Source organism: Chelonoidis abingdonii, chromosome 18 (genome assembly GCF_003597395.2).
Source record: "Chelonoidis abingdonii isolate Lonesome George chromosome 18, CheloAbing_2.0, whole genome shotgun sequence".
In the NCBI taxonomy this organism is placed as follows: domain Eukaryota; kingdom Metazoa; phylum Chordata; order Testudines; family Testudinidae; genus Chelonoidis; species Chelonoidis abingdonii.
Genome location: NC_133786.1, coordinates 6318144 through 6334862, shown reverse-complemented (window position 1 = coordinate 6334862; position 16719 = coordinate 6318144). Strand labels below are relative to the sequence as shown.

The window sequence follows — 16719 nt, the reverse complement described above, 5'->3', positions numbered from 1 at the left end:
TATACAGGTACCTTTCATACATCTTGATTGTAATGTTCTTGGTTTATATTAAACATTAAAATAATTTAATGTGTTAGTGTACTGTAAACTCTATAGTGTATTGATTTTTGGAAAATCCCTTTAAGTAATATGGTATGATGCTTTCTAGTTTACTGTGATAAACTTAAGCTTAACAGGGAAACATTCAACTTGTCTGCTTTAAAGGACATTGGAGTAGTAGGTGGTGTAATGTAATCATGTGGATCATTCTACTTAAAAGTAGAGCCTTTTTAAACTGGCCTGCTATAACAAAAACACAGGGAATATAGGGGTATCCTCTGTTTTGCTGCAATCAGCAGTGTATTGTAACGAAGAATCTTTTAGTATATCCAATGCCACCCAAAGGGGCTAGAAATTTATTTTTGTCTTTCAGATATCAAGTACTGTATAATGGTATGTATATGTGTTAATTCTTGGGAGTGTTTAAAGTGTTAGCAATCCACAGAAGCAATGTAAATGTATGTAAGTATGTGTTTACCCCTATCGCATTTATATTTTGCACAAACAACAAGGTTCAGTTTGCTAGAAGCCATGATTCGTGAGTTCTCTATCGATTGCTGAATTGGCAAACGTTCCATCTCTTTGAAAGGTACGGTAATTAGTTCCCAAATGTTGGAAATGGCATTCATTATTTTACACAATGGGGAATGTTGAATTCCATCAGAAAATACGCTTCATTGGTTTAAATTTTTGTATGGGCTCAACTACTGGCCTACTAATTGACTCCCCTATTGTTTTGGTTTTAAATTGTATGTGTTTTAATTAAATGTTGGTGGTGGACTCACAAATGTGTGCAAGCTTAAGCCCGACCCAATCCTCACCCGGTTTTTTTCTTTTCGTGACTAATAAGACGTGACACTGGCGATTAATAGATTAGTGTAGGGGGATTTGTAGGAGCGGATTTTCTAATGTCCATTAAGATTAATGTTGATTTGATTTCTCTGTGCACTTTTTGATAGCGAGAAGATGCCCTCTTGGGGACTAGCTCGTTTTTCATAGTGATGACAATGGAGTCTCTAAACTTTTGTTTTTAGATTTAGTTATGTTAGAACAGTATTCTTATTTTGTTTGTTTAAGTATTGGAAAATTGAGGTAGGTCCTCCAATCATTTTAATTTCTTGTTATTAACTGGTAACTTAGAGGTTTAATTGCATTGGTTTTTTGTGGATATAATATACTGTTTGTATTATCATCTATCTGTGTGATGAGGAATGTCTTTGCTCAGGAAGATAAGGTGTGAGGCTTTGTATAGCCAGAGTCAGGGACGGCTGTTAAACTGTCTGGATCTCGAGTGGATGCATTGCTTCGCGTGTACGCATTGCACCCCAGTGAAGACATCACCTTTGCACGGCAAGAGTCCAATTTGACTCAGAGAGTGTGAGCAGCCTGTAACCTTACATTCTCGCTCTCGTTAAGGGTTTCGCCAGCAAGCGCGCATATGGCAAGCGAAGGAGCCAGTAGTGGCTAGCGTGCTGCTGGTGGACTAACTGTGGATGCAGTTCCCTCGTTGAGGTTGTGAACAGATAGGGCCTGGCTAAAATGGGCTTCTGGTGGTTGCCTGTTCCTCAGTGTGGTGTTTAAGGTCTGGGGGTCACATGACATTTTTTTTTCAGCGAGTGTGGATAGATCGACCTTATTATTTCTAATGCTGGAGTTGCAGCACATCGCCCTCTCAACTGGTGTTCCTTGTCCTGGCTATCCCCATTCCCAGATCTGGTGAGGACTTGTCTGTTTAATCTGGAACAGTAATGACACTGGGAGAGGCATTGGCGTTCCTATTCCTTGGGGGAGTATACCGGCCAGGTCCTGAGGTTACGGCAGTGTTGAAATACGGCAAATAAACGGAGAAAGTTTAAGCCCCTGGCCAAAAGAAACAGGGGCGATCCGAAAGGTGCCCTCGAATGTCAGGCCATGGTGTGTGGCGGCCAAGGAGGGAATTGTTGCTCTCATTGGAACATTGTGTATTTTACTACATTCAATGAGATAATGATTGCGCTAGCTTAGAACAAATGCATATCTCCCCAGCGAGCGAGTTCTTTTATGGATGGTAGTCCTGTTAATTTTCTCTGGCTAGGATGGTTGTTTCAGGGAGCCCTAACCTTCTGTTTGGACTTGTGATTTTTGTTGCTTTCGTTATCTCGTTTGTTTTTCCAGATTGGTGTACCAGGGTGCTGTTTTACGCCACAGCGGTGCTTATTGTGATTTTGATATCAATGTGCACAAGAGATAAGGCATGAGTTATTTGTGGAACCCAGTGTGTTGGTCGGCTGCGCTTGCCAGGGGGTTTGTGAAGGGAATGATTATTTTGTAAAATAGAAGAAGGATTAGAAATTGCTGTCTGTACTTAGCAGAATGTTGGATGCTGCCCAATCAGGTGTCAGGCATACGGACATTAACATGCAATGACGTTTAAGGCCTTGGTGAGATCTGGCTTCTGATCGATAAGGAGTTGTAAGATTAGGATTGCATGCGTGCCAGGTGAGTTTTTAGTGTTTTGCTTTCTTTGTTCCTTTGTCTATTCCCACTCTTTATTGTTAATATGACTGTTTTAGGCTTGCATGGCATCCTATTTGAATGTTATTGCGGAGCGCTGCGCTAATACAGAGTGGTTGACAATGTGGTCTGATTCTATTTGACAAGCCATACCTTGTTAATCAAGTAGTCTTCATAATTCCTGCAGCTATCATGCTGACACAATATTCCAATAGTTCTTCCTCTTTTGTTGTGGGAAAGGAATATCTAAATTGGCTTTTTACCCTTGGGGGTTATGCATTGAATTCCAGGCTAAGTCAAAACCAATTTTCACCTTTTGTTTTTTGCTTGCCCCAGTTTTTGTAGGGTGACTTTGTGTCGCTTCTTGCCACCTGTTAGTAGATAGTGATGTTTTTATTTCCTGTGTTTTTTGGCCAATACGATATCTTCACATTAAGTTAGCCAGTGAGCAGGGGTACTGGACATCTTTTAATTTTGCTAATTCTAGAAATTTGGGCTCACATACTTGGGGGCATTTTAGTCCACGGTTGCCTGGGGGTTGGTTTCCTGTTTTTCCCCCCTTGCCAGCCTGCACTGGTATTCCAGCGTGGATGCAAAAAGGTATTGTTCTGGGGCAATGGTCGAGAAAGCATTTTTGCCGATCCGAAGTACATTTTTGGCATCAGGTTGGCACTAATTGCGTTATGTGCTGGGTTTGGCATAAGGGTGTTCTGGATCAATATGATGTATTCAGTCTTGTCCTGCATTCGCTACATGGTTTTCCTCTGCAGGCTGAGGTTCTTAATGCCGGGAATATGGGGTATGCAGGAGGACACTTGGCACCAATCCTTCTCCTTTACCTGTTTGGGACTCTAGCTGAATTAGTTAGGTTTCAATGGTTTGTTCTGGGCAAAGAGGGCTTCTCACTTTTTCATGAGGATTAACAAGGAGCTGTCTAGTCCATTGCTGTTTTTCTCCCTGGCGTCCGGCCACGCACGCCAGCGCTGTGCTTGAGGCGGGATGCCGGGGGCCTTGTGGTTGCCGTGGGGGCGGAGGCGGTCAGTGGGAGCCAAGGGGTACCTGCGGAGGGTCGTGGTCGCGGTCGTGGAGATCTGCGGCACCGCGGGAGGTCACCGGGTCGCGGGCCGGACCCCTCAGGGGCCTGTGGGAGATCACCGAGCGCGAGAACGGCGCCGAGCACCCGGCGGTGTGCTGCCAGTTGGGCGCGAATTGCTGAGCAGTCCCGGCCACACTATGGGTTTACTTTCATTTTAGGCACTGCACGGAGCTTTTACCGATCCTTGAACTTGCCTGCTAACAATTATGCCTTTTTCCAATGGGCCTTGGATGATGCATCCGGATTACAAAAATTTGGATGCATTTACACAGAATCTGCCCCAGAGTTTACTGGTCCTTTTAGCCAAGGAATGATGAATTTTAAGGGCTAGTTGCGCTGATTCGCTGGTCATAAACATGGTTCTATCTCTCCATTTAACTCTGTAACTTTTTCCAGTGTTCCCTTTTGGGGCGTCCCTTGGAACGCTACTGATGGTGCACCGCCCTGGTATCCCTACAGTTCAAAGTCTTGTTCCTATTAAGAGGATACAGGGAATCGTCTTAAATTTAAATTGCCATCCAGGCCTTAATCTCAGGACTCAGGGGGGGCCTCTTTCATTTGCTGTTCTCTCGCGAAATGCTTGCTGCCTCTGGCTTATATCCTCTTAGGGCCATGGGCTTTCTCTTCCTTGTTTCTTCTGCACCCCACATTGACACCTTTTCTATCTTTCTCAGTCTCTGCCGTCTCGCTTGCTCTCCTTGTTCCATCCCACATCTTTCCCTTCCCCGGTTCCTTGCTATGCCAGCCCCCAGTGACACTGCTTTTATTCCTTTGCTTTTCCTTCCTTTTTCTTTTTCTTTTTTCTCTTCCATTAACACTTAGTAGCATAGCAGCCAGATCTGTGCTTGAGATACAAGTGTTTTTGGGAGTGAGATTCCGTGGTGTGTACCTTTGTCAGACTGTTAGTGGGAAATTCCAGGGGCAGTTTATATGCAGCGCTGAGTAATGAGGTTAGTCTCATAGGGGGATGGGCCCTGTTCGGTTAGTGTGAAACAGGAGGAGAAACTGGTTTTGTGTTGGGCAGTACTGTCTTTGGGTTTATCCTTGAGATGATGGTGTTCAACTTTGCGATTGAACTGGCTCGCGTTTCTCTTTGAGTCTGGTCCTAAAGTTTTTTTTGTGAGGGATGCACCTTTGGTCTGTATAGTGCGCGGGGGTTGAGTTGTTCTCCTACAGGTTTTTTGTATTTGCCTTCTTATATATAATAATGATAAATGAATTATTATGATTTGTGTCCATTTTCTTTTTCCGTAGAGCTGTCCGTTTGGCATGTACTGCAGCGGGGGGGGGGGCTTTTGCTGGATATGATGGGTATTTACATTGGTGGAGTGCAGGGTGATGAACCGGTGACCGGTGGGTGAATTTTTAGCGTTTTGCTTTCTTTGTCCTTTTGTCTAATTCCCACTCCTTTTATCTGTATAAATAAGACTGTTTAGGCCTTGCATGGCCACTCACCTATTCTGAATGTTATTGGCGGAGCGCTGCGCTAATAAACAGAGTGGTCTGACAAATTGTGAGTCCTCATTCTAACTTTGACACGGGATACCGTGATTGGACGCATCTTACAGTAGAATTGATGCTGACAGTGTCTGTGCATGTCATGTACCCTCCCGCCTAGCATATCGCACAGGCGGCCGTTCTAGAAACTTGCCTTTTCACAGACGGAAACGCCCCAGCCCATGCATCAGTCTGCAGTGGGAACGGAGTCCGTCCTCTGGCTTTTTCGTGGCTCTCTTACAAACGTCTCTTGCTTTTGTATTGCAGATGCAAAGAGCTTGGCAGAAATGCTAATAAGGTGGGTGAGCAGCGCCTTGTTTTCCAGCGTAAGACCCTGTCTCACTCGCCGGTATAGTTCATGGCACCAGAGCGCACCCTCAGGTGTGTCTACATATGCTGCAGTCACACCTCCCACTCGCAGTGTAGACAGACCCACAGTGACCGGGGTGTCACTCCTAAGCCTCCCTTTCTAATGCAGCTTGAAAGCAGGTATAGCCAGTGGCTTTTCTCAGGCTCCCGCTGGCTCCCCTATTCTAACAGCAGACGAATGCTGGGTAAGAAGTGGCCGTGTGGTGCCGTCCACCAGCTGGGGGGTGTCTGAATCCCTCTCTGAGCGTCTGGGATCATACCCAGCATCGAATTTGCAGGTGGGAGGCTGCCGTGAGGAAGAGGGGATAGAGGTGGTGCCCTGACAGGCGCCGAGGCCCAGCGCCGTGTGACTCGGTCAGAGTCCTGCGTGCTCATTTGGGGTAGCGCGAGCACACGGCGCTGCAGGGATCGGATCCCTGTGACGATGGAGCGCAGGGAAAAGACCCTATTTTACCCCCTAACTGGGGATTTGAGGGCTTCATAACACTGAACATCTCCCAGTGACAGCAGTGGGTCTGGTGCGTCGCTTTGTGCTTGTCTTTCAAAGCACGGCAGAGCGATTACCAATACGTGGCAGGTATTGGAATGAGACGGGGTGGCGACTTGTTCTTCAGCCGTAGCCCTTTTGTGCGGCGGTCCCCTCCCCGGCAGGAACAAAGGAGTTGTAGACCCGGTCGCCGGTAAGGCGCCTTCAGTTAATGAAGTGGAGGCTCTGCTGTATTCATTGGCTTGTCTTTTCTCTGCAGCAAGAATAACCAGAGCTTTGACACCCCAATGAAAGGCCCCCCGCAGGGGCCCCGGCTGCACATCGATATTCCTCGTGTCTAGCTGCTCATTGAGGATATCAAGCAGCTGGGTGCGTGGGGCCCTTGCTCAGATGCAATGGCGCTTGGCCTTATTACAGTTTAAACGATCGCTGAGGAAACCTTCCTTCCCCCAACCCTTCCCCGCTGAGGGCCATGGGTGCACCTTACCACAAGCCCCACGGACTCCTGGCTGGGTCCAGTTGGCGTGTTCCAGGCCCGGGGACGCTCCTGCTCATATACCAGAGACGAGGGCAGGTGCAGCAATGGAACAGGCACGGCCATACATTGAGAGAACCTACAGAAGAGCCCTAGAGGAAGAGAATCTTTCCGCTGCTACGCTTCTGGCCAGGGAAATACTATTCCCAGGTTGACACCTGCCTGCCCTGGCTTCTGAGTGCCAGCTCCCCATGTCAGGAGCCCATCTTGGCCAGGGCATGTAGTGGTTTCCCTTAGGACTGGAGGGTCTTCCCTGCCCTGCCATCCCTCACCCCCTTGTATTTATTCCATTTTCAGCCACGTTGCCAATAGCGCTTGGGATCATTCTCACACTCCAGTTCGGGGGGAAACTGGGTTGGAAGCTGAGAGGGGCCCTCAGGACAGAGGCTGGGAGTCCCCTGGCCCGTGCCCCCATTTCATACCCAGGAAGTGCCACTTCCCTGGCCCTGCACCATACAGCACAGGAGGAGCTGTGTGAAGCCCCAGCTCTTTTGTGCGTATAGAGCCTGACGTGGGTGGAGGAAGGTCCCCTCAAGCAGGGAAGCCAGCGATCAATCTGGCAAGGAGTTACTGTCAATTGGGTCAGGACGGCATGGGCTGGCGATGCTGGTTACTTGCAATGGCTACATCTGTGGAGCTGTCTGAGCTCAGTCCCCAAACTGTCCTCCTTTCAGGGGATGATAAGGCTACAATACCAGTGACAGACACGGAGTTCAGCCAAGCTGTGAATCCCCAGAGTTTCTGCACTGGGGTATCCTTGCACCATCCAGCTCTGATACAGAACACCGGACCCTCGATCGACAGGTCTGACATTCGACCCGGAACCAGTAAGTACCCGAGGCTGTGTGGCCGATTCCTTTTCCCCAAGAGGCAGAGAGAGGAAACTGACCCAGGCTGTTTGCTGGCTGAGTATCCCAGCCATCGAGCTGAGCATTGTCTCCTCCCAGACCAACTTGGGTGGAGTTGTTAGGCAGCCTCTGAGCGTGTCTACTGGATCCAGCCCCTGCTGGGCCGGGCCGGGCCACGCCTACGTGCCCTGCTTTGAGAATCCTGCTGGGGCTCAGGCACGAGAGGGGCGATGGGGCTCGCCGGAGGTAGCAATAGATGTGCTCACGGGCACCTAGAGAACTGTTAGAGCACAAACTTAGGTGTAGCTTGGGGATTGCAGCGGTACCTGGGCACCTCAGTCACCGTGTGGCTCTGTGTGCTCATCATTGCACCCGCAAATCCTGTGCCTGGGGCCTGTACTGAGCTCACTCATTCTCAACTCAGCCCTGGCTGTCGGAACAGGGAGACTCTCTACCCTCAAACTGTACTCTAGATGCTGTTCTGAGTCTTCATCAGCAGCCCACGCCAAGGGGGCTGTGTTTGCATTTTAGAGCACTTTAAAATGAAACACCAGTCCAATGGCAGGAAAGGAAGCGAGTTGTATCTCAGGACCCCCTTTGCTATCACCTCAAACTGCACCACGTGTGGGATACATGGACTCCTACCAGCATACACACATTTCCACAACACGGTGATGGTGTGTGAACTTTAAAAGAAAATGTGCAAAGTGCTCTAAACAGAAATGCTACTGCAGTCGGTGTGCGTCTCAGGTGGCTGTTGGCATTTCTCGTCTTCCTCACAGCAGCACGACTGCATGAAACTAAAGTGAAAATCGACTACCGGTTGGACTACTGGGGGTTGGAGCTTTGGCGAGGTCACATCGGGGATGGTTAGGGTGATATGTTCTAGGTGAATACTGCCCATTTTCCCCTCTAACTTTGTGCCAGAGAAAAGTGATTTCTTCCCATCACCTCAAGCACAAGTGTGAAATACCAGGTGTGGTATGTGTCAGGAACCTAAGGGCACCCTGTCGTTTATAAGCCTGCTCCTGTTACTGAACACGACGGTGCCGCTGCCTGCTCCAGAAGCCATCCTCCCCTTCGTGCAGCGTGGCTACGAGAGCACCCGTGCAACAAATGCAACTGTGAGAGGGATGAGTGTGGCAGCAGCAGGGCGTCGAACAGCCCTCAGACCGATTCTGAGGGGAAGTGAAAATGTTTCAACTATTTGCAAATTACTGTCACTCCATATAGCTTGAAGGGGTGTTACATTAGACATTCAGTAGCTCATAGTTACATGTAGGGATGACATAAGAGTACATGGTTACACATTGTTATTCACACAAGCCTGAGCTTCTGCTAAGAGTTATTAATTACTGTTAAGTAAATAAGGTACATGGATTGTCTTTGTATTTAGCGATAATTACAGTCGCTTTAGACTTATGTATGTCTCCAGCAGAGCAGCTAACATCAACAATATATGCTTTATAAAGAGGAGGCAGGGAGTCTAAATATATGCCTAACTTCATAACAATAGCAGACAGTTTCTCAAATCAATCAGTCCATTCTACAAATGACGACGACAAATATTTTGAGGTTTGTATCATCGTGTTTGTCATACAATTGACTACAGACTCTTGCTCTAATGGAAGACCAGACCAAAAGAAGAACAGGAAAATGCATGAAATATATCAGCTGGAGCTAAGTAAGTGTTTTCCAAAGTACTATTTGGAGTACTTAGTTGCATTATCAATTGTATTTAGAAGCTTTCTGCCAATGTTCCACCAGTTACGGCTCTTTTGCCGATCGGATGCCCAATAACGTTTGTTTAAACATGCACGCTGGCGATGACCAATAGTAATGTGCCAAACTAACATGTGGTAGCAATCGACTCTTTCTAGCTGATGAGTTACCCCTTAGCGCCCCAGATGGGTCAGGGCTAGTAAACTAAACTACAGACGCTCGTGTCTGTCGGCGGACAGACGTCTAGCAGTACACACAGACCTACATCTGTGTCTACAGCTGGACATTGGCAAACATGCACGTTCACCCTGTCGACCGGTGGGTCCCAGGGAGGCTCGTGTTTGCACATCTTTCTCAATTCTCAGAGAACAAATCTGACTTTCTTGGTTGTCTGTCTAACTTCTGTGCTTCAGATCCAGTTTCCCGGAAGAGTGCGAAATCTGCGCACAGTACCCGGAACAGGTACTCCAGCCAACGGACTCTCACCAAATGCCAGGCGTCTACTCCTGCACGGACTCTGACATGGGACCGGAGGACTGTGGGATCCCAGCATGGAATTACGGTCACAGAGAGCGACAGCTGCAGTGCCAGTTTATCTCAGGACACGGGTGAGTTGGCGGGATGGGGAATGTAGTGGTGGGGATTGCTGCCTGAGGGAAAGGCCAGGTGCGTGGCACACCTGGTACAACAAGAGAGTGTTGTCAGATGCGCTACCGGTGCGGTGCTCTGCTCTCTCCTTGTCGCTATCGCTCGGCTGCGTGCACGTGCTTCCCGTGTGCTGCTCCAGCTCTGCAGATAGCCGACACGGCAGACTGACTCGGCGCGAACCCCCAATAACCACAGACTCTAGTGAGGTGCAAAGTTGTGTCTGCTAGGTTTATTGCGATCTCAGACCCCGTGGCGGTTCCCTGTAGGTTTCTTAGGCGAATTCAGGGCATACTACGAGAAAGTGCCTCTCGGCAATGGACTCGGCCCAGTCAGCGGTGGGACTTTCCACCGCCCCCTCGGCCGGACACAGACACCGCCCCAGGGATGCGTTCTTATACACGGGTACAAACAAGTTACGCATCACTCCCGACGTATTGAGGTGCGACCCCTCTACGTAGTAAGGTGCCGCCTCTCACCTTGTACACGCTGGTTGGAACAAAACAACTATCCATCATATTACCCTTTTGCCCCCGTCATTGGGATGGGTCAGCCTGTTCCTTGTTATCTGTGTGGACCGTACAAGTATGTGAATGTTCCGATCTCTAGCGTTTCAGTACCTTTTAGGTACGTATCTTCTTGCAGCATCGGCCCTTTCCTTGCCAGCTTCTGTGACCAGGGCCTGCCTCTGGCTTGCAGCTTCATTTTGCTTTATGTGAGCAAAGTCTTGACCGTTACTTTAGTTCAGGCCTTAGGCCTTATACCGGGCCTCTGATACCAAGGTTTATATCTCAGGGCCTCCTCTTCCTACAGAGAGAAATGGGAGGTAGCACCACGGCTCAGCTATTCGCTCCTGGGAGCAGCTTCTGCCCCACCCACCTTCTACCATCTCTCCAGCAGGAAACAGCCCAGAGTATCCACAGAGAGCCTCCTCGCACCCAGCTTCCATGCCTGTTGTTTTCTTCAGAGCCCAGGCAGCACACAGTCTGCAGCAGGGTGGATTTGATGTAAATTGTCAGTCAGTCAGGAAGACTTGATGTATTTGTGGATTTTTATCTAAAAGTGCATTTGTGTCGGTAGTTATAACCTAACTACATATTCTTCACCGCTCAGAGATAGACGTAGCTATACATTTTAAAAGTAATTTATTTAGAAAACTTTTCAGAGTAGTTTCACAGCTATATTAGACAATGAATGATTGATTGGGTATTTATTTCATTTCCAAAAGGTCATTGAAGCAGAAGATAGTTCACCTTCCAATGACTTCATAAATATCTCTCTCTAGTTCAACAGGTGAATCATTAATATTAGGAGGAGATCATCAGTGGAAAGATGTTTAAATGCTTTTGTTTAACTAAAAGAAAGAGCAACAGCATGTATTCCGGTTTTTTTCTTTAACGGCAAACAAACATAATAAATATTTTAATGAAACAAGCATCTATGCTTTTTTTTAGTTTAGGTAAACATTCAAGCTTTTTAAAATAAAAAGTGAATCGATAGTCAGGCCGGTCAACATGAGAAACTGAAAATGTTGGCTTCTGCGGCTAATTCAGCTCTCTTCATCTTCCTTTGTTCATAATCTGGGAAAGAAAAACCGGATTTCCTATGTCCTAACTAACTAAACTAATTTCTCAATTTGGAATAAATTAGTCCAAAGGAAGAAAATAGTCTTTCCGGACTGGTAGAAGCAGCTACTGCTGTTCAATGTGAGATGATCACTGCAAGAGTTGCTGAATCCAAGTGCTTAAGTCAGTGACTTCCTCCAGTTCACTGGTGTGGCTTTCTGTAAAACGTCAGCAGCAAAGCTAGATGTATGTATGTGTGGAATGGTTCATGCTGAACTAACTAACTAAACTAACTCTGATGTCTATTATAGTTGGCAGTGTGGAGGGATGATTGCTGGATGCCTAGGTGTCATAAATAGATAGCTAAGGGTTAATGTTTCTTTTACCTGTAAAGGATTAATGAAGGGAACCAAACAAACACCTGACCAGAGGACCAATCAGGAAACCGGATTTTTCAAAGCTCAGGGGAGGGAAATTTTTGGTTTTTATCTTTGGCTGGCTCTCAGCTATGAGAGGGGATTTTTCTCTCTTTCTTTCTATCTATCTTCAAGCTTCTAATCTTCAGTTTCCAAGTTGTAAGTAAGTACAAAGGTAGAAAAACCAAAAGGCTGTTATTGTTTTTTTTGTATTGACATGTGTGGAGTTTGCTGGAATGTTGAAATTGTATCTCTTTTTGAATAAGGCTGTTTTATTCATATTTTTCGTTTAAGCAATTGACTCTGTATAATTGTCACCTTGATACAGAAGATATTCTGTGTCTTTGTCTTGTCTTTCTTTTTAAAACCTGTTTGTTTGTTTGAGGTTTTTTTCTCTGGTAGGCTAAGGAACGGAGGGGAAGGGGAATTCTCTTTGTGTTAGATCTATGGAGGGTAAGTAAGTAAGTAAGTTAAGTTAAGTTAAGTTTTGCAGCACCAGGGAATTGGCGGGAGGGGGAAGAGAGATAGAATCCTTTGTGTTCCCTTGTATTTGGTTGTCTCTTTGTGGAATAGAGAAGATGTGCTTCTTGGTATTGTATTGTGATGTAAAGAAAGAGATTGCATCAGTCACTCTCAGGTTAGCCCGGAGAGGACATTCTGGATGGGAGAGGCGGGGGGGAATGGTTTATTTATTTCCCTTTGTTGGAGACTCAAAGCATCTGAGTCTTGGGGGTTCCCCAGGGAAGGTTTTGGGGAGACCAGAGTGAGCCAAGAGACTGGAAAATTCTTGGATGGTGGCAGCGAGATCAGATCTAAGCTGATATTAAGCTTAGAGGGGTTCATGCAGGCACCCAGATTTCTGGACGCTAAGGTCCAGATTTGGGAAAGCTTATCATACTAGGGCATGGCCAACTCCTCTTCTTCAGCAGTTAAGGTTTGAGCCTGCTACCAAGTATTGAGAATATTTGCAAGAAAAGGAGCCGGAGCTTGTGCTTATCCCATTTGTTTGTTTAATGCTTGTGATTTAACTCTGTTGCGGCAAAATTCTTTTGTTAAGATTTCACTCGGTTCCTTCCAAATGGCAACGGCGCTTTGCCTGCATTTTGGTCAAGGCTGCAGAAATAAATAGGCTTCAGGGTACTCAGTGTGTGTTCAATCTTTCCCTTAAGCCCAGTGTCGTGAATCTGGGCTGTGACTGTGCCATCTAATTTTGTTACGATTGTGTTAACAAAACGTCACCAGATTTGGCCAGTTCTCAATCTAGCGCTCAAAACAGTTCCCTACTGAGTTCTATCGCATGTCTTGTGGGAGAGTTAGTTAGCTTGGTTCCTGCCTGAGCTGCTACTGCACAGTGGTTATTACAGAAGTGAAGTGTTTTGTAATGTAGAATCATGGAATATCAGGATTGGAAGGGACCTTGTCTACCCCAAACTAAATCATCCCAGCCAGGACTTTGTTGAGGAGGCCTTAAAAACCTGTATGGAAGGAGATTCCACCACCTCCCTAGGTAACCCATTCCGGTGCTTCAGTACCCTCCTTGTGGAAATGGGTTTCTAATATCCAACTTGGACTCTCCCCCTTGCACCTTGTTCTGTCCTCTGCCACCACTGAGAACAGTCTAGATCCATCCTCTTTTTGGAATTCCCTTTCAGATAGTTGAAAGCAGCTATCAAATGCCCCCTCAGTTTTCTCTTCTGCAGACTAAACAAGCCCAGTTCCCTTGGTCTCTCCTCGTAAGTAAGTAAGTAAGTTAGTCGGTCAGTCACGTGCTCGAGCCCCCTAGTCACGCTCCAAAATGTCTGTCTGTTTGTTAGTCTATAAGGTCCCACAGGACTCTTTGCTGCTAATTGTTTTTGTTGCCCTCTGCTGGACTCTTTCTGTCAATTTGTCCACATCCTCCTCGTAGTGTGGGGCCCACAGCTGGGCACACTACTCCAAGTGAGGCCTCAGCAATAATGAGTAGAGGGGAACGATAATGTCCCTGGAGTTGCTGGCAATGCCTCTACTTAGATGGTTCAAAATGCCGTTGGTTAGCCTTCGTGGCAACAAGGGCACACTGTCGACCGGTATGCAGCTTCTTGTCCATTGTAACTAACTACCAGGTCCTTTTGTGCACAACTGCTGCCTGGCCACTTAGTCCCTAGGCTGTAGTGGAGCACTGGAGTCCTCTGTCCTAAGTGAATGCAGGACTCAGCATTCATTTATCCTTGATGAACCTCAGTGGATGTCTTTTGGGCTAATCCTCTCATGTGTCTAGGTCCCTCTGGATTCTATCCCTTACCCTGCAGCGTATCTAGTGCCCTTCCTGGTTTAGAGTCATCAGGAAAGTTGCTGAGGGTGCAGTCCCTGCTATCCATCCTCTGGCTCACTCATGGAAATATTAAATGAACCTGGACCCAGGACAGATCCTTGGGGTGCTCTGCTTGAGATTGTCTGCCAACTAGACATGGAGCCATTAATCATTACCTAGCTTTCTATCACCTTGTAGCCCATACTACTAAAACTTGCTGGCCCGACTACTGCGGGAGATTGTACTGAGAGTACACTTCTTGGCTTTCCCGGTCAGGATGGCAGATTGCTGACTCAGCCCCCATGGCAGGGAGTCTCTGACCGCCCCCACTTGCTGCCTCCTCTTGGGAGTAGTGGTTATGGAACTCCCCTCTGTAGGACACTGCATCTTGTGCCTTCCAGTTGGTGGAGTCTCCTCCTGCTCCCTTCCATCAGATGTATTATGTAGGTGGGACTCTGCATTAGGATGGGTAGAGAGAATATGGAAGTGGGCGTTCCCTGTTGTCTTTTGGAAGGAAGGCACATGCTGCTGAGTTTCCTCCCTGTCCTCCTGGGCAGCCTGCTCTGCTTCCTCAGACTGTTGGCCTGGGCAGATGTCAGGATATGCTTCCGTGGGCCTGTCTTTGTTTTCTGTGATGCAATGAAGGGTCAATACTTGTTTCTCCCATCCTTGACCTCTCTCCCCGTCTAGGGAGACCAGCTTGTGCTTTGAACGTAGTTGCATCTGTCCTGTGGAAGAAAACCAAACAAACATGGCACAAGCGGCGAGAGCTCACCATCCATCGTCTCTTCCTTCTGAGAGTGTCCTCGGCTAGTGCAGCTACTACTGAGAGAAGCCTGTAGGATGGCGTAGTGACTGAGCCCTCCCTGGGCAGATGACCTCTGGTCGCCTCTCTGCTGAGGGCAACCCAGGTGCTCTGCAGCTGGCTTGGAGCAGGGGTCATGGCTCACAGCTCCACCCAGCCCTCCATCCTCCAGGCCCTTAGCTGGGCCTTGTGGAACACATTACTGCAAAGTCACCGCTGCTCCATGGTCCTTCCGGGTGGTGGCGGCAGGAAGGCTGGCTTGGTTGGAGCAGGGGCAGGTTGTGGCATCCCCTGGGCCCTGGGCCTCCCCTGGAAACTCCCTTGGAAACTCCCCTGTTTGCCAGCCCTGGTCGCAAGCTCCTCTGGTCGCTTAGGGGCCTCAGCCATATAGTCCTGCTGGCCCTGCCCCCTGGCTATCGTTAAGCTTAATGCTCGCAGCCATGCCGCAGCAGTTGCTCACACAGGGCACGCTACAGGGAAGGGTTGAGCCCCAAGGGTCTCGTTATCGCTCCTCCATCAATCACCTGGAGACCCCCCTATCCAAACTCACCTACCGTCCTACAACTGTGGCCTTTACATCTGAAACCCTGAAGTAAGTCTTTGGCCAGGAGGGGCATCACCTGAGCATGCACCCACTGGGGGCTGGCTTAGGACTCTCCTCTAAACAGGTGCTTCTCATCTTCAATACATGTGCAGCGTTGTCTGTGAGCAAGCTGCATCCTAGACAGTGGACCTTTCCCTCCTGTTTGGGAGAACTTGTCAGGCTGCTACTTGGAGGCATTCTGCTCCCTGTGCATTTCCTGATGTCTCTACCGTTCCTGTAACACGGGACAATTCCCACTTTCCACTGTCACACGAGCACCTACGAGCAGATGATTGCGGACGTGGCTCCACCCATCAAGCCTCAGGTTACCAACGGCACCCTGTAGCCCTTTGGCACGCCGCTCAGGTTCTCTTTCAGACATTTCATCCGGCAACGTACCTGCTACATCTGCTCTGTTGGGCAGTATCATAAGCATCACTCCCAATTCTGAACCTTAGGGTCTAAAATGTGGGTGCCTAGCATAAACCCTCCAAGTTTAATTACCAGCTTGGATCTGATATCGCTGCCACCAGACAGGAATTACAGCACCAGCCTCACTCTGGTCTCCCCATAACCTTCCCTGGGGGACCCCAAGACTCAGATGCCCCGAGTCTTACCACAAAGGGAACTAAACCCCCTCCCCTTGTCTTCTTCCCCAGGCTTCCCCTCCGTGGGCTATCCTGGAAGATTACTGTACTTAAACTCCTTGAATTACAAAACACAGAGGGCGATTTACCTTCCCCCCTCTGTCCTTTCCCTTCCACCAATTCCCTGGTGAGCTGCAGGCTCAATCCCCTTGAGTCCCTACTAGGAAAAAAAAATCCAACAGGTCTTAAAAAGAAAAGCTTTATATAAAAAGAAAGTAAAGACATAAAAATGTTCTCTGTATCAAGAAAGACAACAATATACAGGGTCAATTGCTTAAAAGACAAATATGAATAAACAGCCTTATTCAAAAATAAATACAATTTAAACATTCCAGCAACTACACACACGTAAATACAAAAATGATATAAAAACCTATTTAGCGTCTTCTACCTTTTGTACTTACACTTGGAAACAGAAGATTAGAAAAGCCTGGAGATAGAAATCCCTCTCATAGCCAAGAGAACACAGACAAAAGACACCCCCCCAAAACTTCCCTCGTTGAGCTTTCAAAAATCCAGTTTTCTGATTGGTCCTCTGGTCAGGCATGTGGTTCCCTTTGTTAACCCTTTACAGGCAAAAGAAACATTAACCCTTAGCTATCTGTTTACGACAGGCAGACTGTTGCACAGTCTTTCTTAACAAAGTGAGGGTTCCCAATCAATCAATCATTCAGCACACACG

General features: G+C 47.6%; 1 long non-coding RNA gene across 2 annotated transcripts in view; it reads right to left on the bottom strand.

Annotated features, from left to right (window-relative positions):
- Positions 1–16719, bottom strand: part of LOC142047894 (uncharacterized) — a 122271-nt gene that overhangs the window by 58446 nt on the left and 47106 nt on the right. Inside the window, exon 3 of one of the 2 annotated variants that reach the window (XR_012657198.1) lies at positions 14506–14730. The exons of the other annotated variant lie outside the window; for it this stretch is intronic. This is a non-coding gene — a long non-coding RNA (uncharacterized LOC142047894). Of the gene's footprint in view, positions 1–14505; positions 14731–16719 lie in introns of those variants that run through there. 2 annotated transcript variants of the gene reach the window in all.